The sequence below is a fragment of the Protopterus annectens genome, chromosome 5.part0, assembly GCF_019279795.1.
Source record: "Protopterus annectens isolate FY-2018-M chromosome 5.part0, PAN1.0, whole genome shotgun sequence".
NCBI lineage: Eukaryota > Metazoa > Chordata > Ceratodontiformes > Protopteridae > Protopterus > Protopterus annectens.
The window spans coordinates 1,916,066,730-1,916,094,636 of record NC_056735.1 but is presented as its reverse complement, the minus strand read 5'-3'; positions in this window follow the sequence as shown (position 1 = coordinate 1,916,094,636).

Genomic DNA, 27,907 nt, shown 5'->3' with positions numbered 1-27,907 from the left:
ACTTGTGCTCAGGACTAACTGTAACCTGTGGAACTTGTTTAACTTGCTTACTTATGCAATCTCTGTAAATAGTCTGTTTGTAATATGTAATGCTGGTATTATGTAATGCTGTATCTGCTTACCCTTGGAGCTTTTCTCCCCAGGCCTCTGCTGAAAATGGACATGCATCCAGTCGGACTATCCCGGTCAACAAATGTAAAATAAAATAAAATAAAAATAAAAAATATACAACTTTAATAGTACACAAATAAAGCTTCCCCATTTTTGCAAACCTGTGTGTGGTGTTATATCCTTTGACCTCTCTGTGGGTATATGTTGCAGTCAATGATTGTCATTCATATGGGTGGCTCATACAGTGTCCAGTTGCTAAGGTGGTGACTGTAGGCATAGTGGCTGTTCCATATTGTGTGCACCTTCTACATATGTATCTTACTCTACATATCTCTGCGTGTGTATGTGTAGTTACATATATATCTATATATATATGCATACATATATATGTATATCTGTATCTGCATATACGTGTCTGTGTATATGTAGCCTAGGTTGATAGCTTCCACATTGTACATTCCCTATGGGAGCCAGGCTGTACTGCATGATATGTTACTGATACCAGCCTGGCATCATACAGGTGGGATGGAGTACTGTAAACATCTTTTGCCCATGTCGTGTCACGACCTAATTATGGGATCTGCAACAGTTGGTAGTATATTGTAGGGCAGACGTGTTTGGCTGAGGGGGGGTATACCTATTCATAAATGACTTATGTTGATTGTGGCCTTTCAACCCCATTAACGGTGCATGTGGACGTATAAGTTTTTATGTTCCCATTGTTATCTATAGATGTATGTCCGTATATAAGTATATATATATATATATATATATATATATATATATATATATATATATATATATATATCTTTATGCTTACATATATATAACTTGCTGTAGACAAGAGCTCTCTGCTTCAATTAAACATGACACTAAGAGGTCTAATAAAGTCCAGCAAGGTCAGTTACAAGGTCAGGATAGCCTCACAGGCCAAGGACAATCAAAAGGCCTTCTTCAAATGTGTCAGAAACGCAACAGTGTGCAGAAATGGTTGCAAATGGCACAGCTTTCACTGACTAGGGTGACATAGTTAATCTACTGGCTGATAAATTTAACACAAACTTCTCCTCCTACTCATCCCCACTAACCCCTGTGAAATCCCTACTAGCATATCAATTTCAACTATAAACAGGGAGCAGGTCCTGGTGGTGTTCACTGAGACCACAAACAATGCTTCAGTGGGCCCCAACATTATTCCTAGTTGCTTCCAAATAGCCTAAAACATGATGTAACAGGACCACTTGAGGGACTCTTCAACTACACCCTCAAAACAGGTTACATACTAGATAAATGGAGGGCCACAACGGTCAAGCCTTTTTATAAGACTAGACTGTCAGTTGACCACAGAAACTACATTTCCAGCAGTCTGACAAGTCTATTATGCAAAGCCATGGAATGGATTATCATGGAAATGATAAACAAGGACATTGAAAACCTACAGATACTGAAACTATCTGAGTTTGCCTTCTCAATGTGGTAGACTTCTTATAAAGAGAGGGAGAGAGAGAGAGAGTCACAAAGGCTATGGATGAGGGGAAAATGGTGCATACAACCTACCTCAACCTGTCCAAAGTTTCAATACAATAACCAGCTCAGAAATTATTGACAGCCTTTCAGAACAAGGCATAAATCCCTACATAACTCACTGGATTGCCGGCTGGTTCACAGATAGGTCCCAAGAAGTCAGCACTGGTGAGACAACCTCTACCAAGAGACTGGTTACCTAGGGAGTATCTCGGGGCACATGTTGAGCCTGTTCCTGTTTGGCATCTACTACTTGGAAATCAAGACTGATGTCAAAGGCCTCTTTCTCTCCAAGTTTGCAGATGACTGTAAATTGGTAGCTATCATAGATTGCCCCTATGACACTGGCATCTTCATGAGGCTCAGACACAAACAAATGACTGGTGCCAAAGCCCCGGACAAAAACTCAATGTGAAGAAATGCATTATAGTGCCCTTTGGAAATTGTTTACCTAAGCTAGTTACTCAAACAATAAAACACTCTTAAGAGTTGAACCAGTAGATAGGGCTCTGGGAACATATGTGGACAGCAATATGGCCTTTGACCAACATATTGCCAAGATAGTAAGAAAATCATCCTATGGTACCTAACTCATAAGCAAGGGTATGGCATCCAGGTTCAAGAAAGTTCTAGTATCACTCTACATAGCACATAGCAGACCCATCATTCAGTACAATCCTCCCTTTGGCATAAACCTAATGAGGCACTTGGAACAGCTGAAATGCTGTGAAAGCATCCTCATCAGGAGAATCCAGGGTATGAATACCCTATCCTATACAGATAGTCTTAAGGCCCTATCTCTGTACTCAGTCTCCTACAAGTTATAAAGTGGTAATCTATGCCAGTCGTATAAGGTATCCTCTTATCCAGCTCTGATGGATCTCTTGCACATCTGCAAAACAAGCAGCACTGGAAACACTAGATTCAGTGATCTGAACTTTGCCTGCACCGTAAATAGAACATGCAGGAAAGACCAATATGTGTCTCAAAGGATCTCTGCCCTATAGAATAAGTCCCCCATCACAAAATAATGAAAAGTAAAAACTGCAAACATCAAAACCTCGAATACCAGAAGTTTTGAATTTTGCGGTTTTACTACACACACACACACACACACACACACACACACACACACACACACACACACACACACACACACACACCATTCACCACACAAACACACACAATCACTCAACTACATGATGTGGAGGGCTGTGCCCCCCCACACACCCCCGCTTAAATATTCTCACTCTGAGGTTGCACTACATACAAAAACACACAAAACACCACCAGACAAGCTACTTTCTCTTCACACACACACATCACAGCAACAAAACACACTGACACACACCACAGCCCCTATCCAAACCCCTTAACACGCACACACTTATCTAAATGAATGACCATAGCGGAACTTTAGAAGAGCGAATTTCAAAACCTCCGGTATTCGAGGTTTTGAATTTCGCACTTCTAAACATTCGCTATTATGTGGATTCGGCTTCTTGGGCTCGATATACTGAAATTTGACATTTCAGTATTTCAAGCTTCTGAAGGGAACCCATATAAATATATATATATATATATATATATATATATATATATATATATATATATATATATATATGTATATGTATGTGTGTATATGTAAATATGGTAAGTGCAGGGGGGATTGTCCCCCTGCTTTCATGTAGTAGAGTGATTGTGTATGTTTGTGTGGTGAATGGTGTGTGTGTGTGTGTGTGTGTGTGTGTGTGTGTGTGTGTGTGTGTGCGTGTGTGTGCGTGTGTGTGCGTGTGTGTGTGTGTGTGTATAGTAAAACCATGAAATTCAAAACTTCTGGTATTCGAGGTTTTGAATTTCGCTGTTTTTACTTTTTGTTGTTTTGTGGATTTGACTTCTTGGGCTCAAGATACTGAAATTCGAGATTTCAGTATTTCGAGCTACTGAAGTGAATATATATATATATATATATATATATATATATATATATATATATATATATATATATATGGGTCTACCTGATAACACCGACATGCCAAAACACAGACAACGAAATAACCGAAATGAAAAAAAACGAAAAAAAAAGAAAGTTCAAAAACACGAAACTTCACATGCCAGACAAACCAAAATCCCGACAATAAACAAAACAAATACCTTTCCCAAAAAACACACACACAACACAAGCACACCAAAAACCTTACAAACCTACACTAAGCCTTACACACACAACTATCTATGTACTAACCTTAACCCAAACCCTAACCCTAAGGTCAGTCACTATCGTACACTTACCTTACCCGCACCCTAACCCTAACTCACTTAATCCGCCCCTAACCCTCAAGTCCATCACTATCGCACAATTACCTTACCCGCACCCTGACCCTAGCTCACTTAACCCTTCCCTTAACCTAAAGTCCATCACTATCGCACACTTACCTGACCTGCACCCTACCCTAACGTCCGTCACTATCACACACTTACCTTACCCACACCTTGACCCTAATGTCCCTTCCTATCGCACACTTACCTTAACATGTCATTGTTCTCAGCATCGGGATTCTCAACTGTTGGTCTTCTCCGTTGTCGATCTTCCGGTGTTGGTTTTCTCGTTATCGGCGTTCTGGAATTTCAGTATTTTCAGGTAGACCCATATATATATATATATATATATATATATATATATATATATATATATATATATATATATATATATATATATATATATATATATATATATATATACTTCTAATACTCAGTTACCGTTATCATCGAATTTCATTTTGATGAGACAAAATTCACAAAAATGAAATAGCTGAACAGCAGATTTTTCCCATATATATTTTTTTAACTGTCTCATTTCAATGTTTATACTTTGGCAATGCCTTCTTTCAATTGGTATCTGCATTCTATTGTCATTATGTGTGTAATAAATCAATACATAATGGTATAATCAAAGGTCAGCAGGACTAAGACAGAATATATATATGTGTGAATGAGAAGGAGAATGGAGAAATGGTGAGGGAGTAGAGTTGGCAAAGGTGGATGAGTTTAAATACTTTGGATCAGTTCCAAGTAATTTTAGGTGTGGAAGAGAGGTGAACAAGAGAGTATAGGCAGGGTGGAGAAGAGTGTCAGGAGTGATTTGGGACAGACAGGTACCAATAAGAGTGAAAGAGAAGGTCTACAAGAGGATAGTGAGACTAGCTATGTTATATGGGTTTAAGACGGCATTGACAGAAATGCAGGAGTCAGAGCTGGAGGTGGTAGAGTTAAAGATGTTAAAATATGCACTGGGTGTGATGAGGATGGACGGGTTTAGGAATCAGTATATTAGAGGGTCAGCTCAGGTTAAGCCAGAAAGGTGAGAGTGCATTGGTTTGGACATGTGTTGAGGAGGGATGCTGGGTATATTGGGAAAAGGATGCTAAGGATGGAGCTGCCAAGTAAGAGGAAAAGAGGAAGGCCTGAGATAAGGTTTATGGATGTGGTGAGAGAAGACATGCATGTGATTAGTGTGACAGAGCAAGATGCAGAAGACAGGAAGAAATGGAAACAGATGATCCACTGTGGTGACCCCTAACAGGGACAGCCGAAAGAAGTTATAAGCCAACAAGTTCAAAAACTAAAAGTCAGCAATTGTACTTCAGTGAGTTGCCTTGTTTGCCTTAAGCTGCCGATTTTGTATATTTGCACAAATCTCCATAGCTTAAAGGTCAGCAGTAGAGCAACTAAGAACCAAATAAAATGGAAAATAATAATTAAAAAGGAAATAAATTGCATATTTCCCCAATAATTAACATGGTGTTTTTTTTTAAATAAGTAAGGGAAAGAAGTGGCATGAAATAGCAAAAAAGAAAGAAAAAAGCATGGATGGTAGGCAGATAGAAAAGTGACCATTTTGTCCTAAAAAAAAAAAGAGCCTGGTTCAAGAATATTATCCTTTATCATCTTTCTGTTCCTTAATAAATATTTAAATATTGCCATCACTGAAACACAACTGATAATCATCATTTCTAGAAAACTATCAGAAACCAAACTTGTTTATCTGCAAAATCCCCCTGTTCACAAATGCTCTTATTGTTCTCAATCCAGAAAGATTGGTATATGATTAGAACCTGTGGTATCCTTCTGATATTATACCATCTCAATTGGTAAAAAAAATTCTGTTTCGTTTCTTTTACAATGTTTGTAGACAAAGCATGATGGTGTGCTAGCAAAGGTGTCATGATGCCAAATGCGTGGCATGATTTCTACAGCTCTGTCTTAACCATGAATATGGTACCAGAAAACTTAGTAGCAGCATTAACATCAGTTTAAAATATAATGTTCCTTTAGAACAAGTTCAGCATTACTGTCAAGTCTTCAACAAAGCTGTTTCAATTCCCACCCTTTAATGGATATATTCCTCTCTTTCTGAATTCAACACATGAGTAAACTTAATCTAAATAAACACTGCGCTTCATTTTCTACCAGTCCATCCGTGGTAAGCACAAAATAAGCTCATATAACCCCAATTCCTCCATTTCTACATGGTAAAACTGTCCTCATGATAAATGACACGGTGAATTTTCATATATGACAGACGTAATACTAGTTTAAATCTATGCATTGTGTACTTACAGCAGGAAAATTCTAAGAAATTTAGATCAACAAATGAAATTTACATGTACACTCCTCGAACATTAATGACTGCTATTTACCTATATCTCAAGAGAGTAGCTCCTTACCAATAAAAATTACTCTCATTTGTATAATTATTAAATACTTTAAGATCATTTCTGAAGGGCTTCTAAGCTTAGCAGTCAATTATCTTAGTACTTTATTTAAACTAATCACGTGAATGGGAATAATAACAACAGCTCTTTACTGTGTTTCTCATCATTGATGTAATTTACTGTGGTACTGCAGTTTATCTAAATCCTTTTTACTATAATGTTCTGCTTCCATCTGATTTGTACATATGATATCATTACCTTTTCCTATGGATAATGCTATGGCTGAAAATGGTCCTTGAAGCCACTCACCCACTAAGTATACTAGATAAATATATAAATTAAAAAGATATGCTTATGAAGGAAATTGCCAATCCTTAGGGCATGCACTTTACCAGCACACAGATGATTAATATGTTTCCCATTAAGCTTACTAGTAACAATAATTTTCACTATTAATGGTCAGCACCCAGCATTTCACAGCTTTTAGCTAATTAAAACCTTTATCTGGCTATTACACAAATATTAGGCTGCACTATAATGTACTGTGTGTTTTAATTACAGATAAGTTAGCTTCTCTGACTAGCTTTCTTTTTATAGAACTTAAAGATGAAGAAGATGAAATTACCTAGCAGAAGTTTGGAGGTAAAAAAAAAAGTGTGCAGAAAACAATTTAGACAGAATTCTCTTGAGAAATACTGCTGTTTTGTTACAAACCAGCACCATCTTGTGGAACATTTCTCTATTTATTTTACTGAGGGAGATGATGTATAACTACAAAATAATGTATCATAATTATTTAACATTAGTGATTTCAAAATATCTTCATATGTGCAAATATATGAGGAAAATGAGTTGAAGGAATGAAATGATTCAAGTGATGATGTGTACTGTATCACTTTATTATTACAATCAGCAGCTGGAAAACAGGAAAACAAGCAAAACGGTAAGTCATTCTGTTTCTTTTATCAAGAAGAACAAATGTTTTGTGTTTCTTAGCATGTATTCTTTTTCTGTTGCCTGATAAGATGGCAATATCACTGATGCAGTTCTGATTTTCATATCAGCTGCAGTTTCACAATATTTTGTACCCTTTGAGTTAAATTACTTTCCAGTATTAGTTCAGTTATGTCATGCTTCAGAAGTTCAGATTTTTTTTCTGGCATTTGTCAATGAATTGTTTAGGAGGAATAATGTTATTTCATTATACCAAACATTTTCAGATAATTCCTAAAATGTGCACTTATGTTTTAAGCTTTGTTGTAGATCACATAACATATGCTGCTCAGCTTGCCAGTGTGGTAAAATCTGTTCTAGCTCTTTTTTTAAGGGCCAGGGTAGTATGCGCTGCAGGCCTTAGGCTGCTGACTAAATATTTATTTACTTGGTTGCACTTCTTTGGATTTATTCTATATCCTTCTTACTTGAGATCTTCTTCTTCTTCTTTCGACTTTTTCCCAGTTAGGGGTCGCCACAATGGATCACCCGTCCTCTCATGATTGGCAGTAGAGTTTTTTTTTATGGTGTAGAGTTGCCAGCCTGGCGCCCAACCTTCCACAGAAGGCACACACACACACACACACACACACACACACACACACACACACACACACACACACACACACACACACACACACACACACACACACACACACACACACACCTAGGGCCAATTTACATGGCTTAACATATTGCAGAGTAATGCAGAATGTTAAAATATAAAGTGACAGATATGGAAGTTTATCTCTTTTATGCAATCATAATTTAGGTGCCTAAAACTGAATAATCAACATTACATTATCTAACAATAAACAGAACAAGCTGGAGGGATAGATTCCTGTCTCAGAGACTTCCCATACTCTGGAACAGACTAGCTATCTATATCAAACAAACTCCTCATTAGCACTCTTCAAGAAAAATCTTGATGATTGGATGGGAGATAGGAAATTCACCCTGGGGATCGCGTCTGTGGCTCTTCTCAACAGGGGCACAGGAAAATAATTTTCTTGGATGGCAAAAGCCAGGGTACCTTTTTGGCTAGGCTTATATAGGCCCCAGGGCCGATAGCCTAGTACCTACCTATGAACCTATGATGTATTTAATGTTATTTACTTATTTAGTATGAAATCATGGTCGTGTGGGAGATACTTTGAATTGAATATGGGAATTTAATATTTAGGAGATAATAGTGGGCACTGGTAATTTTACATAATGCAAAACTGCAGAAGTGCAATTGAGCATGGAATGAATTAAACAATGTAGCCAAGCACAGCTAAATGTCAGTAAAGGAAAATTGTAAATAAGCATGGAATAGCAACAAGTTAGAAGACAAGTTTAACATTGTTCTGAAATGTGCTGCTATTAGCAAACATTGGTAGCTCTACTACTGTTTATAAAGTCTGCTGGACACTACAGACAATGGCATTTTCTTATATCTTTATCACTACCATTATCTTCTTCATTGCCCACTCTAATATCATTAAGAATGCCAATATTGTATCCGGCACGCTGTGGTCCATTAAAAATTTGTAGCAGTATGTAGCGATGAAAATAAGATCGAAAAGTCTGAAAATGGCAGATTGTTTTCAATGGTTGCATAACTGCTTATATACCTGTTACTGGGTTGTTTTTTTTTTTTTTTTTTTTTTTGTTAGCAACTGACTTAATATTACTTCATCTTTTTGGTAGAAAATCAGTTTATCATCTAAAATAATTTGTTGAATTTCAACAGTATAAGAGTGCACTTTTCAAACCACAAAAGGTATTTGAGACTGTCACACAATGGATCAATTGCTGACTATTTCTCAGTGTGATTGGAGAGAGCATATCTATGAGAGGGTTTCTAGAATAATAAATGCATATATTCATACAGACATGCATGCATACATACATATACACATATATGCATATAAATAAATAATCAATGTCACAATCGATTATTGTTTATCAGAATCAAAAGGCCGTGTTGTGCTTTGCTCTTATCACTAGAGTATTATTATCTATGTAAAAAATAATACTGAACTTTCTACTTTTAACTTTCCTATATGAACAAATTTCATTCATCAACCTCAAACAATTTTACCAGCTTTCTATCAGTTAAAGAAACTTGTAACAACAATGGTCAGAAAATGTAATTAAAAGTGTTATTACAGTCTTACATTAGTGATTTTACTGGAAAGACATCTATATGATGGTTCTGTAGTTCAGTGTACTCAAAAATGTTGAAGATTAGTGGGCAACCTTACCATCAGATGGGACTAGTGGAAACAAATATATATGCCAACTTTTCAAGCTTTGGTGCATCACACTCTGGTCAGCTGTGTTTTGCAGCTGCATCACAATCTCTTTCATCCTGCAGCACATCTAGATCCACTGGGAACCTCTGGAGATAGAAAAGGAGAGTGTGTCCATCTAAACAGCATTGTTTGTAGATTTCATTAAATTATTTACATGGCATATTCAGCAGAATCATTGTAAGGACAAATGGAGCAGGAAATAAAAACATATAACAGTGCAGTTGTGTATTAAAAGACATACAACTTGAATATGTTCCATGTCTTTTAAATCCAAGTGTTAAAGCATTGTAATTCAAAATTTTCTTCAAGCTATAATTCATAATACCGTGTTATTACTCCTAAACATTAAGTCACAAAAAATAAAATACTGGCCACCAGCTGTGTCCGTAAACATTTTCCAGCACAATCACCTGCAATATATTTTTCTTTAATAATTTTTAGAAATATAACTTTCTCTTGAATCTAAATAATCCAGAATTTTTCTTACATCAATCACTATCAGGTAATAGTCTTGATTTCCAGTTGTTTATTACACTTTTTTTTAGCTACATCAAGATACATAATAACGTCGCTCAGAGAGAAAAGGTTATATTGTCTCTTGGACAAACAAGCATGCATATTTGTAAACCTCAATTTCTTCCTTAAAATCTCTATCACGGCATTTTCTGCACCTGTGCTGAATGCTAAACAGAAACATGTACCCTTTGTCAAGTGTGTCTTGTCCTCTCACCTCCAACTTTGGAAGTTTCTTACTGGAAACTCTGCCCTCATCCTTCAAAGACAACTATTTACAGGAAAAAGTTCTACATCTGCTAGTTTTGGTGTCATGTACCATTAACTGGCAAGTCAATTTTTTGATGAATTCATCCAATGCAGTTTCTAAGTGTATCCCAGTCAATTGGCTTGTCTAACATTAGTCTATGGCTCCTTATCTCAAATGTTTTAAAGGTTCATAAGTCCTAATATCTAATCCTTTCACATTATGATTTTTACCACTTGCTTCTATTATTATATCTACTGCTTAAGAGGGTAACTCCAGATAACACTAGTATGTTCATTAGCCTGGCTGCCTCAATCAGTCTTTCATACATAACTTATAAGCAATGTGGTAATGGTCATCACTGCTCAGCTTGTATCAAAGTACACCAGATTAAAAACAGCTCTAAGATGCTCTTAGAAATACAATCTCATCTTTATTTTATTCCAGTTTCTTAAATGTACCTCCTATTACTAGCAGACTCTACTGTCTCCTCTAAGATAACAATCTTGACCAAGTGTTCAGCTAAATGGATATTATGCAAAGACACTACTGCTTTCTTTATTCCATGAGAGATCTAATTTCATAGCATAATACACTGGTCATGAAAACCTTTCAGTTTTACTCACATCTCCAGTAATTAAACCTAGTAATATTTCCTGTCTAATCTCATTGTTTCTGATAAACACTTAAAATATTATTTCATTTGTGCTGCTTCATAAAACACATAGGATTTTGAAATGTTTAAGCCTCTTTCCTCCTTTGCAAATGTAACTTTATTCTGTGAAACTTTAGCCACACCATTATTCAAGACATAGGATGGTATCCATAGTCCAGGGCTATGCTAGTGCATAATGTGCATCTGCAGACAGCTGCACTACATGGATATGCAAAAAGGCCAGTGCAACGTAGTTGCATTGAACACGGGAATGCAAAGCATTTTCTATAATCACACTCATTTGTTATAAATGTCAAGTTGTGTAAAGGTCATCTTTTTGTACATGTGAAGAACAGTTTCATACAGAGGCATTCTTTTGTGGATACCCTGATTTTTCATTAAAGAATAGAAGGGGTGACAGGAAAGATTGAAAAAGGGTAGACAAACAAAGAGGAGAACACAGAGGGGAACTATCAAGAGTGTTTGATCTGGAGAAAGATGGATAGGATGGGCACTATGTTTTGTTGGGAGACAGACCCTTATAATTTTCAAAAGATTTAATTTTATTTATTTATTTTTTTATGAGGTTTGTGTGGGTGGGAAATAGGGAGGATGGAATAAGAGAAATGGTTCATAGGTTTATAGGTTCATAGTTCTAGGCTAATGGCCCTGGAGCTTTTACAAGCCTAGCCCATAGGATTACCCTGGTATCATGCCACCCGACCTTAGTCCCCAGTGCCTCTATCAAGTAAAGCCACTGGAGGGATCCCTGGGATGATGAGGGATCTCTACTTTTTGTTGAAGCTGATAAGGGAGTTTTTCCAGTCTTGGAACTTCACCTTATTCTGCATCAGTTTCCTCCTTCTGTTGTAGAGTTTGTTTATGGCAGGGGACCACCAGATTGGCTTCCTTTTTTTGAAGGAGAGCATCTTGGTTTTATTGGGTATGGTGAGATCCATGCATTTGTGTACGTGTTCGTACAGTGCATTGGTGTATGATTCATGCAACTATTCTCCATTTTCATGTGTGCCGTGAAGTTAACTACCTCTGTTTTTAGGAGCCCAAAGTTAACTTTGGAGATGTTTTTCATGGTGGTTACCTTTGCGGGGGGGGGGGGGGGTGGATTTCCAGGGTGATTAGTTTGTGATCAGATCTAACCAGGGAGGAGTTGACTATTGGTGTATAGCAAAGGTCACCCATGTTAGTAATGACCAGGTCAAGGATGATCAGGTCAAGGATGTCAGGGAAGAAGGCTGAGGAAGTTTCAGCTCTTTACCCAAACCAGAGATCCTCAAACATATCCACTGCCAGATGGTGTTGCAGTGCAGGTCCCTGATGTTGAGGGGATAGTGGCCTGTATTGGAGCTGTGGTTGGCACCAGCTGAGTGATCGTGTCTTTTACATGTGGAAGAGAGGCTTCGACTGGAGTAATGTTCCTGTCCACTACCTCTACCAGTACATCCTCAACAAAAATCTGAAGCCCAATTCAGTAAGGCTTTCCAGGCTGCCACATGCCTGATTGCCTGCATGACTTATGCCTCCACTTCGACCCTGTGAGAACGGCCACAGACAGGCAGAAGGTGATCTCTCCCTGGTTTGGGAGGAGCATGCCTGGCCTGCTCCTGAGGGATTTGAACTTGTGTAAAAGAACAGTGAAATGGGAGAGAAGCAAAACAACAAGTAAAAAGAAATGTATAAGTAAAATAATAAATAAAATAAAAAAGCGGGTGGTGGGGAAGAGACAAAACAGTTAAAAGCACAATAAATCCACACAGTAATGTTGTAATGTATGGTATCGAGTCAATAAACCACTTAGAAAAATATTCTTATTGAAGTACTGTTGTGTATGGAAAGTGCTTATGCATACACTTGGTGGCAGTGATAGCGGGGGTGCTTATGTAACTTGGACGAATGTGTATGAGTAGTGCTTATGCATACTTGAAATGAAATGGCAGTTGATGTTTTCTGTTAGAATGGTTTAGTGTTTCAAATCCATACTTTTCAAACACGTTAGTGTACACAGTCATCGAATATGAGCAAAGTCACTAAATACTGCAATTAATCACCATTAAAAATGGCAGTGTAACACAATTTTTAGACCTGTTTCTGTCTTCTTTTGAATTTCTTTCACCTGCTAAAGTATAACAACAGTTTTGCAGGATTACCACTGAAATCAGTTTCAAAATCATTGCTGTGTTACTTTTTATGCTACCTTGAATTATGTGGAATAATGTGTAGCATGATTACTTAAGTAATCAATATCATATGGACACCTGTTAATCTTACCATAAGATTTCACCACCATCTTAGTTCTTCCCTTTTCTTGTTGGGAATTATACTGGATTTCTCTTTCAGTTAGAAGTAGAAAAGAGAGAGATTGTCTTGTTTACCTGCATTTCATTGTATCCCACATACATACATACATATGTCGTGTATATTCACTGTAATTATTTTTTTTTTGTCTTATCCTGTCAGATTGTAATTGTTGAATGTTTACATGTGTGTATTATTGAAATTCAGTAGTGAAATATTTAAATGAATTGTGTAGGGTACTACTGAAGTATGAATGCAGGTCTGCCCTTTGGTTTAAAAAATGCATGTAACACTCTGTGGAAAACCTGAACTGCAAATGTTGAAATGGGGTTTATATCATAAACTCGGAAGACTAAAACATGAATGACATAACATCGAACTTGAAACGTTGAAGACTGAGAGTATCAAAGACACGGAACATCGAATTCTTACCCAGGGATAAGAATTCAGTGGGCCGTTTCCACAGCTTCACTATTACCTCAACTGAGGTGCGATCTCGGAGTTGGTGTATTGAAGTGGGGGGGTGTGGGGGGCAAAAATTGTACTTACTATAGAACTCTGCCCTTTTCACCTAAACCTGATCAGCCCACTCAATCAGCTAGTTAGCATTACACTTTTGTCATACCTCTGATGGCACTGCTGACTGGAACAGGTTATACCTGTCAGGATTGACAGGTACTCACCCAGCTTCTGCCAGATATTGATTTTTTTTTCCAATTACTGGTACAAGTGCATGCCTGAATCTTTTCCAGATATGAGTAATGAAGAAAGAAGAACAAGATTATATTCTTTTTCTCAGACCAGCCAGGAGCGCAGCCTCATTTCTTTACCAGTGTTGCCATCATTGGAAGAACCAGAGCCAGAATGGAGAAAGTATGGTGAGGGTGTATTAACCAGGGTTTGAACCATTGGCTGTTGGATGTGGCAACACCTTGACCAAACCCTTTTTTGTTAGCATGATCATCTGATCAGGTATTGATAATATTGACAGGTTTGATGTAGCCAAAAATACTTTGTCGCACCATGTTTTTTCTCAAAGGAAAACACTTCCCAAACCCTACAATTACTAAGGGATTATTTCCATCTTTAGCTAAATCAGTTAGGTGAAGCCAGTAATACTTCTTCGTAACATTTACTTTTTTTCTTATGTCTGACTTTAGTAGCATTTGGTTTCATAGGTCCATAGGTTCATAGGTTGGTACTAGGCTATCAGCCCTAGGGCCTATACAAGCCTAGCCATAACACTTCCCTGGCTATTTCCTTCCACACTATATACTTACCTGGACCCCTGTCTAGCAAGGAGACTGACATGATCCCTGGGGTGAATTTCCTTTCTTCCATCCAGTCGTCAAGGTTCCTTTTGAAGAGGGCCAAAAAGGCACTCTGCTTGACATGTATGGGCAATCTATTCCAGAGTCTGGGGGGGGGGGGTCTCTGGGTCAGGAACCTATGCCTCCAGCATGTTTTGTTTATTGTGATGACAAGGTTTAGATCCCTGGAGCGTGTGGCTCTAAGGGATTGGGATTTATTTAAGTGTAGCATGTCCAAAAGCTCTGGGTTTGACATGGCCTTGTATGTTAAGCAGAGATCACCTCAGAGTAGACGATATGCGACAGAGTATAGCTGGAGTTGTTTAAGGTGGTCAGCGTAGGGCATCTGCTTTAGGCCTGTGATTCTTTTAGTGAGGTATTTCTGTGGCCATTCCAGTTGTTGCAGATGTCTTAAGAGGTACATACCAAATGGGGCATTGTATTCTATAATGGGTCTAATGAGGGATGAGTACAGTGGGACAATGACCTCCTTTTTTCTGGATGAAAAGCCTTTAGTGATGAGGTGTGCCACATAGAAGGATTTCTTGACTGTTGTGGCAATGTGGTTATCGAAGGTGAGACCACTGTCCACCTCTGTCCCTAAGTCTCTTATCACACTTTTGGTGTTTAGTGTACTACCACCTATATGGTAATTCATGGGTACATGTTTTTCCCAAAGGGGATAACTATACATTTCTTGGCATTGAGCTTGAGCCCATGGCTCTGGCACCAAGCATCTATTTCTGTAAGGCCCTTTTGTAGAGTATCCACATCATTTAGGGATTCAATAATGGTGCCCAGTTTGCAGTCATCTGCAAACTTTGTTTGCCAGAGTCTCTTAGTGTTGGCCTGTACTTCAGAGAAGTAGATGCCAAACAAGAGCGGTCCCAGGACTGAACCCTGAGGTACTCCACTTGTCACTTGTCTGGAGCTGGATTTGGAGTTGGCTACTTTTACAGTGTGGGTTCTATCAGTAAGCCAGTTAGCAACCCATTGGGTGACGTAGGGATTAATGCCCAGCTTAATAAGTTAATCTGTGATTCCAGAGTGGGGGGATGGTGTCAAAGGCCTTGGCAAGGTCTAGATAGGCTGTTTAGACCACCTTACCCTTGTCCATGGCTATGAAGACTGATTCGAAGAAGTCAATCAGGTTCAGTAGACAAGATCGGCCCTTCACGAACCCAAACTGGGTGGGTTCCAGTTTTTGAAGGTTGCCAATGTCTTTGTTTATAAGTTCCATAATAATACACTCCATGGCCTTGCAGACAAGGCTCATCAGACTGATGGGATGGTAGTTTCAGGGATCCAGTATGAATCCCCCCTTGTGGAGTGGGATAACTGTAGCTCTGATCCACTCAGTGGGCACAAAACCTGAGGTGAGGCTATGATTAAACATGACACTTAGGTGAGGTGCCAGTTCATATTGTAGTTCATGTAGTACACAGCCCGGGATGTCATCTGGTCCCATGGATGCTGTATTCTTAGCTTTGGAGAGTGCGTTTTTTACCTGTGCAGCCGTTATTACCGGAATTTGGCAATCTTACGGTATTGAGATGGGCTGTTTAGGGGGTGAGAGAGGGGTGAAGTTGGCACTGAATCAATCTGCCAGGATATTGGCAATATCCTTGGAATCAGTATATTTAATGCCATTCTGTTTTAGCTCAGAGCAGATCTGAGCATTGCCATTTAGATTCTTGACATAGTTATAGAATGCCTTGTGGTTGTCTTTGGAATCTTTGCCAATTTTATTTTCGTAACTAACTTTGGAGGATTTTATGAGGGATCTCAGTTTCTTTCTGAGGCTGGTAAGGGAGTTTTTTGCATCCTGGGATTTTCTCTTTTCTCTTTTCTGCAACCGTTTCTTCCTTTTGGGATAAAGTTTGTTTATGGCAGGGGACCACCAGATTGGCTTCCTTTTTTTGGATGAGTGCATCTTGGTTCTATTTGGGATGGCACGATTCATGCATGAGTGGATGTGCTCGTACACTGCCTTAGTGTAGGATTCAGCAGTTAAACTTTCAGTTTCCGTCTGCATGGGTGTCATGAATTTTGTCACTTCTGACTTGAGTAGCATGAAGTTGGCTTTGGAGAAGTTTTTATGGAGGTTTCCTTACTGGGGGGTGAGATGTGGATGTTAAGGGTGATTAGCTTATGGTCAGACCTGACTAACGAGGGGGTGACCATAGGTGTGGAGCATCGATTTCCCATGTTGGTAATGACCAGGTCTAGGATATTGGAGCACCTGGTGGGACTATGGATTAGTTGATCCAGGGTGTTGGAATTTATGAATTCCAAGAACCGTTGGGCAAAGGTGTTGATACATGAGTAGTTTTCCCAGTTAATGGCAGGGTAGTTAAGATCACCCAGTATTAGGGTGTTTGGTTCTATCTAAATATTTTCCAGTATGTTTAGAAAGGTGTAGTGAGAATCTTGGGGTATGGTGGGGGATCTGTAGCAAGCTACAATTTGGATTGCAGTCTTATCTAGTGTTAGTTGCACCTGGAGAATTTCAGATGCATTGTGTTGGGCAACTAGCCTGGTGGTGTGAATATCCTTGGTGAATATTGACACTCCTCCACCTTTAGTGCTTCGGTCCAGGTTTGGTGGCTGAAAAGTGTGGTAAGAGTTGTATCCTGGTATTGCAGGGGTGCTCTCTGAAGCCTTGAACCAGGTCTCAGATACTGCACAGATATCGATGTTCTCCATTTTTAGGAGTGCCTTGATAGAGTGCATTTTGAGGTTTAGACTTCTAGCATTGACTAGCACCACTTTCAGATTTTACATGCTTGTACCTGTTACAGTGGTGGTTTTGTCCTTTGAACTTTGCCCAAAGAAGGCACTATAGGGGTAGCAAGAGCCTTAGCCAGTTACCTGAATCCCAGGGGCGACATGCATTGAGGTTGGATGTATCACTCATTTATTTTCATTTATTTTATTTATTTATTTGTTTTTAATATGTAGTGTAGAAGGAAATGTCAGTACTAATGTGAATAAGTATTTCTATGGCTTTTATATATGTACAACACCAGTGTGCCACCCAGCAACAGCCCCTAGGGCAAGACAATGTACCTAACACTTTAGTCATAGGTGACTCTATAGTCTGGCACACTGATGTCCCTCTCACCAGGTTGAACAAGGAGAAAATTACAGTCAGCTGCCTGTCGGGTGCCAGGATCTGCCACATAATGCATGCACTCAAGTCACTCCACAACATGTACAAATATGACTCTGTCATTGTCCATGTTGGAGTGAATGACTTGAGACGTACCTCCCTGGACTACATGAAAAGAGACATGGAAGATCTCTTGGATCATGTGGCCCTGGCAGGTATGACCCTAGCCCTGAGTAGCATCCTGCCTTCACCCAGAATGATACCACAATATAAGGACAAAATGATTGACTTTAACAATTGGCTAAGCTTCTGGTGTCATTCAAAGGGGATGCAGTATCTGCCTGGGACGACATGGTTGACAGACCATGATGCTTTGCCAGAGATGGTCTGCACCTGTCGCCCCTGAGATTCAGGTTACTGGCTAAGGCACTTGCCACCCCTATAGTGCCTTTTTTAGGCAAGGTTCAAAGGACAAAGCCACCACCGTAACAGGTACAAGCATTCTATAACTGTGTCAAGAATCTAAATGGCAATGCTCAGATCTGCTCTGAGCTAAAACAGAATGGCATTAAATATACTGATCCCAAGGATATTGCCAATATTCTGGCAGATCGATACAGTGCTAACTTCACCCCCCCTCTCACCCCCTAAATGGCCCATCTCAATGCTGGAATATTGCCAAATTCCGGTAATACCGGCCACACAGGTAAAAAAACGCACTCTCCAAAGCTAAGAATACAGCATCCATGGGACCAGATGACATCCCGGGCTGTGTACTACATGAACTAAAATATGAACTTGCACCTCACCAACGTGTCATGTTTAATCATAGCCTCACCTCAGGGTTTGTTATCACTGAGTAGAGCAGAGCTACAATTATCCCACTCCACATGGGGGGATCCACCTTGGATCCTGGAAACTACTGTCCCATCAGTCTGATAAGTCTTATCTGCAAGGCCATGGAGCGTATTAACATGGAACTTATAAACAAAGACAATGGCAACCTTCAAACACTGGACTCCACCCAGTTTGAGTTCATGAAGGGCCGATCTTGTCTCCTGAACCTGATTGACTTCTTCGAATCAGTCTCCAGAGCCATGGACAAGGGTAAGGTGGTCCACACAGCCTATCTAGACCTTGCCAAGGCCTTTGACACCATCCCCCACTCTGGAATCATAGATAAACCTACTAAGCTGGGCATTAATCCCTATGTCACCCAATGGGTTGCTAACTGGCTTACTGATAGAACCCACACTGTAAAAGTAGCCAACTCCAAATCCAGCTCCAGACAAGTGACAAGTGGAATACCTCAGGGTTCAGTCCTGGGACCGCTCTTGTTTGGCATCTACTTCTCTGAAGTACAGGCCAACACTAAGGGACTCTGTCTAACAAAGTTCGCAGATGACTGCAAACTGGGAGCCATTACTGAATCCCCAAATGATGCGGATACTCTACAAAAGGGCCTTACAGAAACAGATGTTTGGTGCCAGAGCCATGGGCTCAAGCTCAATGCCAAGAAATGTATAGTTACCCCCTTTGGAAAAAACATGTATCCGTGAATTACCATACAGGTGGCAGTACACGAAACACCGAAAGTGTGATAAGAGACTTAGGGACACAGGTGGACAGTGGTCTCATCTTTGATAACCACATTGCCACAACAGTCAGGAAATCCTTCTATGTGGCACACCTCATCACTAAGGGCTTTCATCCAGAAAAAAAGAGGTAATTGTCCCACTGCACTCATCCCTCATTAGACCCATTATAGAATACAATGCCCCATTTGGTATGTACCTCTCAAGACATCTGCAACAACTGGAAAGGCTGCAGAAATACCTCACTAAAAGAATCACAGGCCTAAAGCAGAAGTCCTATGCTGACCGCTTTAAAAAACTCCAGCTATACTCTGTCACATATCGTCTACTCAGAGGCGATCTCTGCTTAACATACAAGGCCATGTCAAACCCAGAGCTGTTGGACATGCTACACTTAAAGAAATCCCAATCCCTCAGAACCACACATTCCAGGGATCTAAACCTTGTCTTCACAATAAACTAAACATGCTGGAGGGATAGGTTCCTGACCCAGAGACTCCCCAGACTCTGGAATAGATTGCCCATATATGTCAAGCAGAGTGCCTCTTTGGCCCTCTTCAAAAGGAACCTTGACGATTGGATGGGAGAAAGGAAATTCACCCCGGGGATCACGTCAGTCACTCTGCTAGACAGGTTTCCAGGGAAGTAAATAGTGTGGGAAGAAATAGCCAGGGAATTGTTATGGCTAGGCTTGTATAGGCTCTAGGGCTGATAGCCTAGTACCAACCTCTGAATCTATGAACCTATGAACCTACTACTTGTTAGGATGTGACATACAGACCAGGACATCTAGGGATTAACCTTCACATTCATTACAACCTTGCACTCAGATGGCTCCATTTTGAATTTTACCAGTGTATTTCTGTTTTGGCTTGGTTTGGCCAAGCAGCACATGTATGTGAACATGTTGGCTTTGCTGCAAAGTGCTGCAGAGTCTGGAAACATCCGCAGTGTATCCATGTCATTTCAGTCTCCTTCATGAAGTTTGTCATGCATGTTCACAACTGGCAAAAATCTGAAGTACGCTAATGTACTTTGTAACGCATTTGTGTCATGCTACAATTCATAGACTTCCATATAAATTTCCTAATTAACATACTAAATGTGCAAATTGGCCAGAATTTATGCAGCAAGGTAAGGAATAGTTATTAACAGGGCAATAACAGGTCCTTTCATAATGTTTTAAAGGTCAGTTGCAATGCATTTTAACTGTATTGTGCTTTTACATTGAGTGAGTGTTTAATTATGGGGAACGGATTACAGATTGTTTGATATATGATTCTGTTCATTGAAAATGTAATAACTGAACAATACATCATTGTTATTGTCCATGCAATTTAGATATTATTGAATTTGGCAATGTTTACTGTGCATAAGACAGAAAAACAGATGTTTTGTGAAAATGTTGCTGCTGAGGGAAGAGTACCTGTCAGTGGCAGGCAGCATTGCATTTTTGTATTGAAAAATCTGAACTTGCGGTCTTTGAAATCACATTTGTCTTACATTATTTTTTTAGTTGTGTCAGAGGCAGAAATAGCAGGCCAGTGTTTACACTTTCAATATTGATGTCATGAGACACTACTGTGTCAAGTGGCTGTCAGTAGCCCTTTTATTTATTATTGTTTTTGTGTGTGTATGTGTGCGTGTGTGCGTGTGTGCGTGTGTGTGTGTGTGTGTGTGTGTGTGTGTGTGTGTGTGTGTGTGTGTGTGTGTGTGTGTGTGTGTGTGTGTGCATGCGTGCTTTGTTTTTTTTCTTGTGTAGTACAGATGATAAGAGATCCAGGCATAGATGTGATAACTTTAGCTATGAGGATGATCATGCACTCATGACAGCACTTAGGACATATGGCAAACTGCTACTTGGTAAAGAGTGGCACAGACATGCACTTGGCACAAAGTGGGAACCCAAATAGTTGTTAAAATCAGTGTAGTTGTAGGCAAAAACAGATCTCCAGAAGAGTGCAACAAAAGGGCAAATGATATGATAGGACATGTTAGAAGCAAGGCTAGGCAGAATACAATTTTCAGGACCACTATGGAGAGGCTTCCAAATCTTATTAAGTTAACACCAGATTATGAATTACTTCTGTCATCCATGGGGATGAGTATAATACAGAAGATGGTGCAATTTGAGGTGGAGTGGACGCTGTTCCAGCAAACCAATATCTGCAGCAGCATTTGCATCAATTAGCTCAGAAGGTTGGTTTAAAAAATACACCTTTTAAATGTTTAACATTGAATTGTGACAAACAGTGCTGTGACAAACACATTATAATTCATTATTATTAGGCCAGACTTATACATCAGCTGCTATTGAAAATGAAATCAGACTTCCTGGTAAGTGCTCCACCCACCCAACTACCTCACATGTAGGCATGCTATACTGTATGCTGTTGCAGTATTATTAATGTGTTGGAATGTTGACAGCACTCACAGTGAGTAATCACGACAAATTTCTCACAGGCCATGTCAACAGTCATCTACACCTAGGAGAACTGCACATTCCAGATCAAGATCACAGTCATAGGTTCATACTAGGATATCTGCCCTGGGGCATTTATAAGCCTAGCCCGAGTGTGTTTGGCTTTTGCCACCTTTTGATTTGACTTTGCTGTGCCCTTTTTTTTTAAGGTTAGTTTACTGTGCCTCTGTCTAGTAGTGACACAGAAGTAATCCCCGGGGTAAACCTACGATCACCCATCCACTCATCAAGATTCCTCTTGAAGAGAGTCAGTGAGGTGCTCTGCCTAACATGGATTGGGATTCTATTCCAGAGCAAAGGGAGCCTCTGGGTTATGAATCTGTCCCTCCAGCATGTTCTATTTATTTCTGTGCTGAGGTTCAAGTCCCTTGAGCGTGTGGTTCTAAGGGATTTAGATTTTCTGAGTTGGAGCATGTCCATTAATTCTGGGTTGGACATAGCTTTGTATGTCAGGCATAGATCGCCTCGAAGTAGGCGGTATGCAACTGAGCAGAGCTGGAGTTTTTTTAACCGGGCAGCATATGGGATCTGTTTGAGTCCATTGATCCTCTTTGTGAGGTACTTTTGGGGTCTTTCTAGTTGCTGCAAGTGTCGGGTAAGGTACATCCCAAAAGGGGCATTGTATTCTATAATGGGCCTGATGAGGGATGAATAAAGGGGCACTATTACCTCACTTGATCTAGATGTGAATCCTTTCTTGATGAGGTGGGCTATGTAGAAGGTCTTTCTAACCACTTTGGCAATGTGGCTGTCAAAGGAGAGATTGCTATCAACTTGGGTCCCCAGGTCCCTAATTACGTCTTCCGTACTTAATGGGTTACCACCTATGTGGTAATTTGTGGGAACTTTGTTTTTGCCAAAGGGTATGACTATACACTTTTTGGCATTTAGCTTGAGGCCATGGCTCTGGCACCAGTTATCCGTCTCTGTGAGACCTTTTTGGAGGATGTTAGTGTCAGCTGGACAGTCAATTATGGCGCCCAGTTTGCAGTCATCTGTGAACTTGGTCAGCCATAGTCCTCCCGTGTTGGCCTGTACCTCGGAGAAGTATATGCCGAACAAGAGTTGTCCCAAGACAGAGCCTTGTGGGACACCACTTGTAACTGGTTTCGAATCTGACATGGCTCCGGCAATTCTGACTCTGTGGGTTCTGTCTTTGAGCCAGTTAGCAACGCATCTTGTGACATAGGGGTTTATATTTAAGCTGGATAGCTTATCTATGATGCCCAAGTGGGGTATTGTGTCAAATGCCTTTGCAAGGTCCAGATAGACTGTGTGGACTACCTTCCCTTCATCTATGGCCTTGGTGACTGTTACGAAAAAGTCGTCTAGGTTCAAGAGGCAGGATCTGTCCTTGACAAAGCCGAATTGGGTAGGATCTAGTGTCTGTAGGTCCCCAATGTCTTTGTTTATGAGTGCCATGATGATCCTCTCCATGGCCTTGCAGATAAGGCTTATGGGGCGATAGTTATCAAGGTCCGTTGAGGCACCACCTTTGTGGAGTGGGACCACTGTTGCTGTACGCCATTTTTTGGGTACATATCCTGTAGTGAGGCTGAGATTGTACAGCAGTTTTACGTGAGGGTTTAGTTCTTCTTGGAGTTCATGTAGGACGCAACCCGGGACACTGTCTGTTCCCATCAAAGCAGTGTTTTTTGCTTTGGAGAGGGCGGCTTTCACCTGAGCATCTGAGATGTTAGGGAGGCTGCACTCTGCTGGGATAGATATTTGCTCGTTTGGGGGGGAAGGGGGGGGGGAGTTTGCACTGAACCTGTCTGCCAGGATGTTGGCAATGTCTGTGGGTTCAGTGTATTTTTTGTCGTTTAGAATCAACTCTGAGCATATCTGGGAGTTGCATCCCAGTTTCCTAACATAGCTAAAGAAAGCCTTGTGGCTGTCTTTAGTGTCCTGTGCAATTTTTCTCTTGAAGCTGGCCTTGGAGGATTTTATGAGGGATTGTAATTTTTTGCTAGTACTGATCAGAGATGCCTTCCCTTTTAGGGATGTTGCTCTATCATGTAGTAGCTTCCTCCTTCTGTTGTACAACTTATTTACAGCTGGGGTCCACCAGACTGGACGCCTGCCTTTGGATGATTGGGTCTTGGTTTTGTTTGGGATAGCATGATCCATGCATTCCTGGAGGTGTCCATAGAATGCGTTTATATAGGATTCTGTGGTTTGGACCGTAGTTTCCACTGGCCCGGGGGCCTTGAAGGATTCCACCACAGTTTTGAGAAGTGTGAAATTCGCTTTTGAGAAGTTTTTCACTGTGGTTTTCTGGGCTGGGGGTGGAGTCGGGTTTTGGATATCCAGTGAAATTAATTTATGGTCTGATCTTACCAACGAGGGGTATACTTCTGGTGTGGAGCATAGGGTCCCCATGTTGGTGATGATCAGGTCAAGTATGTTTTCCCCTCTTGTGGGAGTTGTGACTAGTTGTTCCATGGCATTTGAGTTTATAAATTCCAGGAACCTTTGGGCTAGGGTGCTGGGGCTTGAGTAATGCTCCCAGTCTATGTTTGCATAGTTGAAGTCACCCAATATAATGGTGTTTGGAGAGATCATCATGTTCTCCAATGTTTTCAGGAAAGCTGAGTGGGATTCCTGATTTTGAGATGGTGGTCTGTAGCATGCTATAAACTGAAAGGCAGTTTTGCCCACTGTTAGTTGCACATGGATGGTTTCTGATGCTTTGTGCAATGCCACTAACCTGGAGGTGTGGGTATCCTTGATAAATATGGATACTCCCCCTCCTTTTGTGGTTACGGTCCGAGTTTTGGTGCCGAAAAGCATGATATGAGGTATAACCTGGTAGTGCTGGGGTGCTCTCTGGAGCCTTGAACCAGGTTTCTGTCACTGCGCAGATATCGATGTTCTCCATACTGAGGAGAGCTTCGAGTGTGTGCATTTTGAGGTTTAGACTTCTGGCATTTAGCAGCATTACCCTTAGTTTCTTGTTCTATGTGTTTTCTATGGAGGTGGGTTTGTCTTTTGAGCCTTGCCTAAAAAAGGCACTATGGGGGGGTGGCAAGAGCCTTTGCCAGTATCCAAAAGCCCAGGGGTGACAGGTGCAAGCCATCGCTAGTGAAGCAATGTGGCTTGTCGAGCATGTCATCCCAGGCTCACAGGCACTGGATCCCCTTTGAATGATACCAACATTTTAGCCAGTTGTTAAAATTGATCATTTTGTCTTTATACTGCGGCATCATTCTAGGTGAGGGTAAGATGCTGCTCAAGGTCAGGGTCATACCAGCCTGGGCTACATGATCGGAGAGCTCCTCTATGTCTCTTTTCATGTAATCGAGGAAGGTACTTCTCAGGTCATTCACACCAGCATGTACTATGACAGAGTCATATTTGTACTTGCTTTGGAGTGACCTGAGTGCTTGCGTTATGTGGCGGATCCTAGCGCCTGACAGGCAGCTGACTGTGACCTTCTCCTTGTTCAGCCTGGTGAGCAGGACGTCAGTGTGTCTGACTATAGAATCACCTATTACAAGTGTATCGGGTGTGTTATTCAGCCTTAAGGGCTGTGACTGTTTGGCACACTGACTTTGTGAGCTATGTGTTGCACATGTTTTGCTGTGGGGTAGCGTTTGCCTGGATGTCTGCTTTGGAGGTCTCTGCTGCTTCGGTAGATTTTTATTTAGAGCCTCCGAGTATGTTTTTGTGTGTTTATGTGTTTGGTTTGCTGTTGTGGTAGGACTATGTGAGACTGGATTAGTGTTGTGTGAGGTTACTTTATCCTCCTGACTGGTTACACCAGTTCTGAGGTGAGAGAACTCAGCCTCCAGTTTGGCTATATGGTTGCATCTCTCACATATGTTTGAACCTGTTTGGAGGAGGAGAGGGTTGTCCATGTACATGAGGCAGTTTTAACATTGCCTCAAGATTCCCAGATTCACCAGCTGGACTGGAGAGGAAACCATTAACTGACCATTGGACATGCTAGAGTAGTAAAGGGAACTCTTTTATCACTTAATTACGAAGGACCAATAGGAGACAATTGTGGAGAGTATATGAGGATGTAGTGCTTTTAGTTTATTAGTGCAAGATTGTAGGATTGCTTATTTGGGCAAGTGCAGGGTCTTAGATTGAGAATAGGGTGTTTAATTTGAGAGATAGAGCAGATCTAAGGGAAAAAGTGAAGACCAGACTTTGTGGAGCCAGGAATAGTTTAAACCCGATTAAGCAGTGCTGCCTGATGTTGCGCTATGCGCACAATCGCACAAAGCTGCGCTAAAGCAGGTTTTTATGCAGGGAACTTCAAAGAGCAAGAAATGGCCCAAAACGGCCAATTACTAAAGATTCGTGTGCTGAGGTCACTCCTTCAGGGACAGATAGGCTGCTCAAGGCTCCCCACTCCCACTGGTGAGCAAAGAAACTTCCTTCTATCCAAGTAAGGAAAGGGGCAACACAGGAACTATCCAAAAGTCCAGAATACAGCAAAGCCTATATAAGGGACTATTCTAGTTTCGGAAAGGTGGGAAACAAGGACATTTTTTTTTTCAGGAAAACAACAGGAGAATTACAGTATATTTAATGCACAGGCTAACGCACTTGAGTGGGCAGCCTCAACAGTTAAATACAACAAACAAACTTTTAAACTAAGTGCAAGCAATAAAAAACACAAAAACAAGCTTATAACAGTTAAATCAGCAGTGTAAACTCACTTTTCGGCAAGAAAGAACAGTTGCACAGGTAGTAACAGAAAAAATATACTTATATCTTGAAGGCAGTCACTCTTTTCATTTCTCTGCTGCTAGCACCACTCTGCAGGACCACGAGGAGCTGTTGCTGAGTAGGATAAGCGAAAAAAACGCTCAGAAGCGGATCTTTATGCAGAGAACTTCAAAGAGCTAGAAATGGCCCAAAATGTCCAATTACTACAAGATTCTTGTGCTGAGGTCACTCCTTCAGGGACAGATAGGCTGCTCACAGCTCCGCACTCCCACTGGTGAGCAAAGAAACTTCCTTCTATCCAAGTAAGGAAATGGGCAACACAGGAACTATCCAAGAGTCCAGAATACATCAACGCCTGTATAGGGGACTATTCTAGTTAAGGAAAGGCGGGAAACAAGGATATTTTTTTTTTCAAGAAAACAGCAGGAAAATTACAGTATATTCAATGCACAGGCTAGTGCACTTGAGTGGGCAGCCTCAACAGTTAATTACAACAAACAAACTTTTAAACTAAGTGCAGGTAATAAAAAACACAAAAACAAGCTTATAACAGTTAAATCAGCAGTGTAAAGGTCGCACAGGTAGAAACAGAAAAAATATACTTATATCTTGAAAGCAGTCACTCTTTTTGTTTTTCTGCTGGTAGCACCATGAGGAGCTGTTGCTGAGTAGGATAAGCCTGGAATGTGCTGCAGTGGGACTTGAACCGGGAATGACTGCTTATAAGGCAAATGCTCTGCCAACTACACTATTGTGATACTGATGCACTGTCAGGTCACTGACAGGAGGACCCCATTCATCCTCTGGATCACACGATTGCACTAACTCACCTTCCAGTTCTCATGATAGCCCATCATCCATATCTGTTGCACCATCACCTAGACTATCAATAGGAGATGTGTATGGCTCATTTGATACTGTATAAAAAATTCCGTTGAGTCCTACTACTACGCTATCTTCTCTGTAAAACAACGAAAAATACAGAGGAAACACAGTGCAGGCCCCAGATAAACAATGTTTATTATAAAACAACTCACTGAGATGAAAAAAAAATTAAAAATAATTCCAGACTAATACATCAGTATTCGAATCATCTGTAAGAAGTTGCCTAAAGGAGGCAACAGAAAAGATTTTCTAAGTTATATAGAAGTATGGTGGCAACTTCTTACAGATGCTTCGAATACACCAGGATTGAATGACAACATTTCAATCAAACCTATATTGGTATATAGAACATCAAGAATATAAGAAATGTGGCTTGGGGTGTTCAATTCTAAAACATATTCTACAAGTTTAGCATTAGGAAGATGGTTCAAAATTTAGTGAACTGGAAGAAATAGCCATAGGAAGTTCT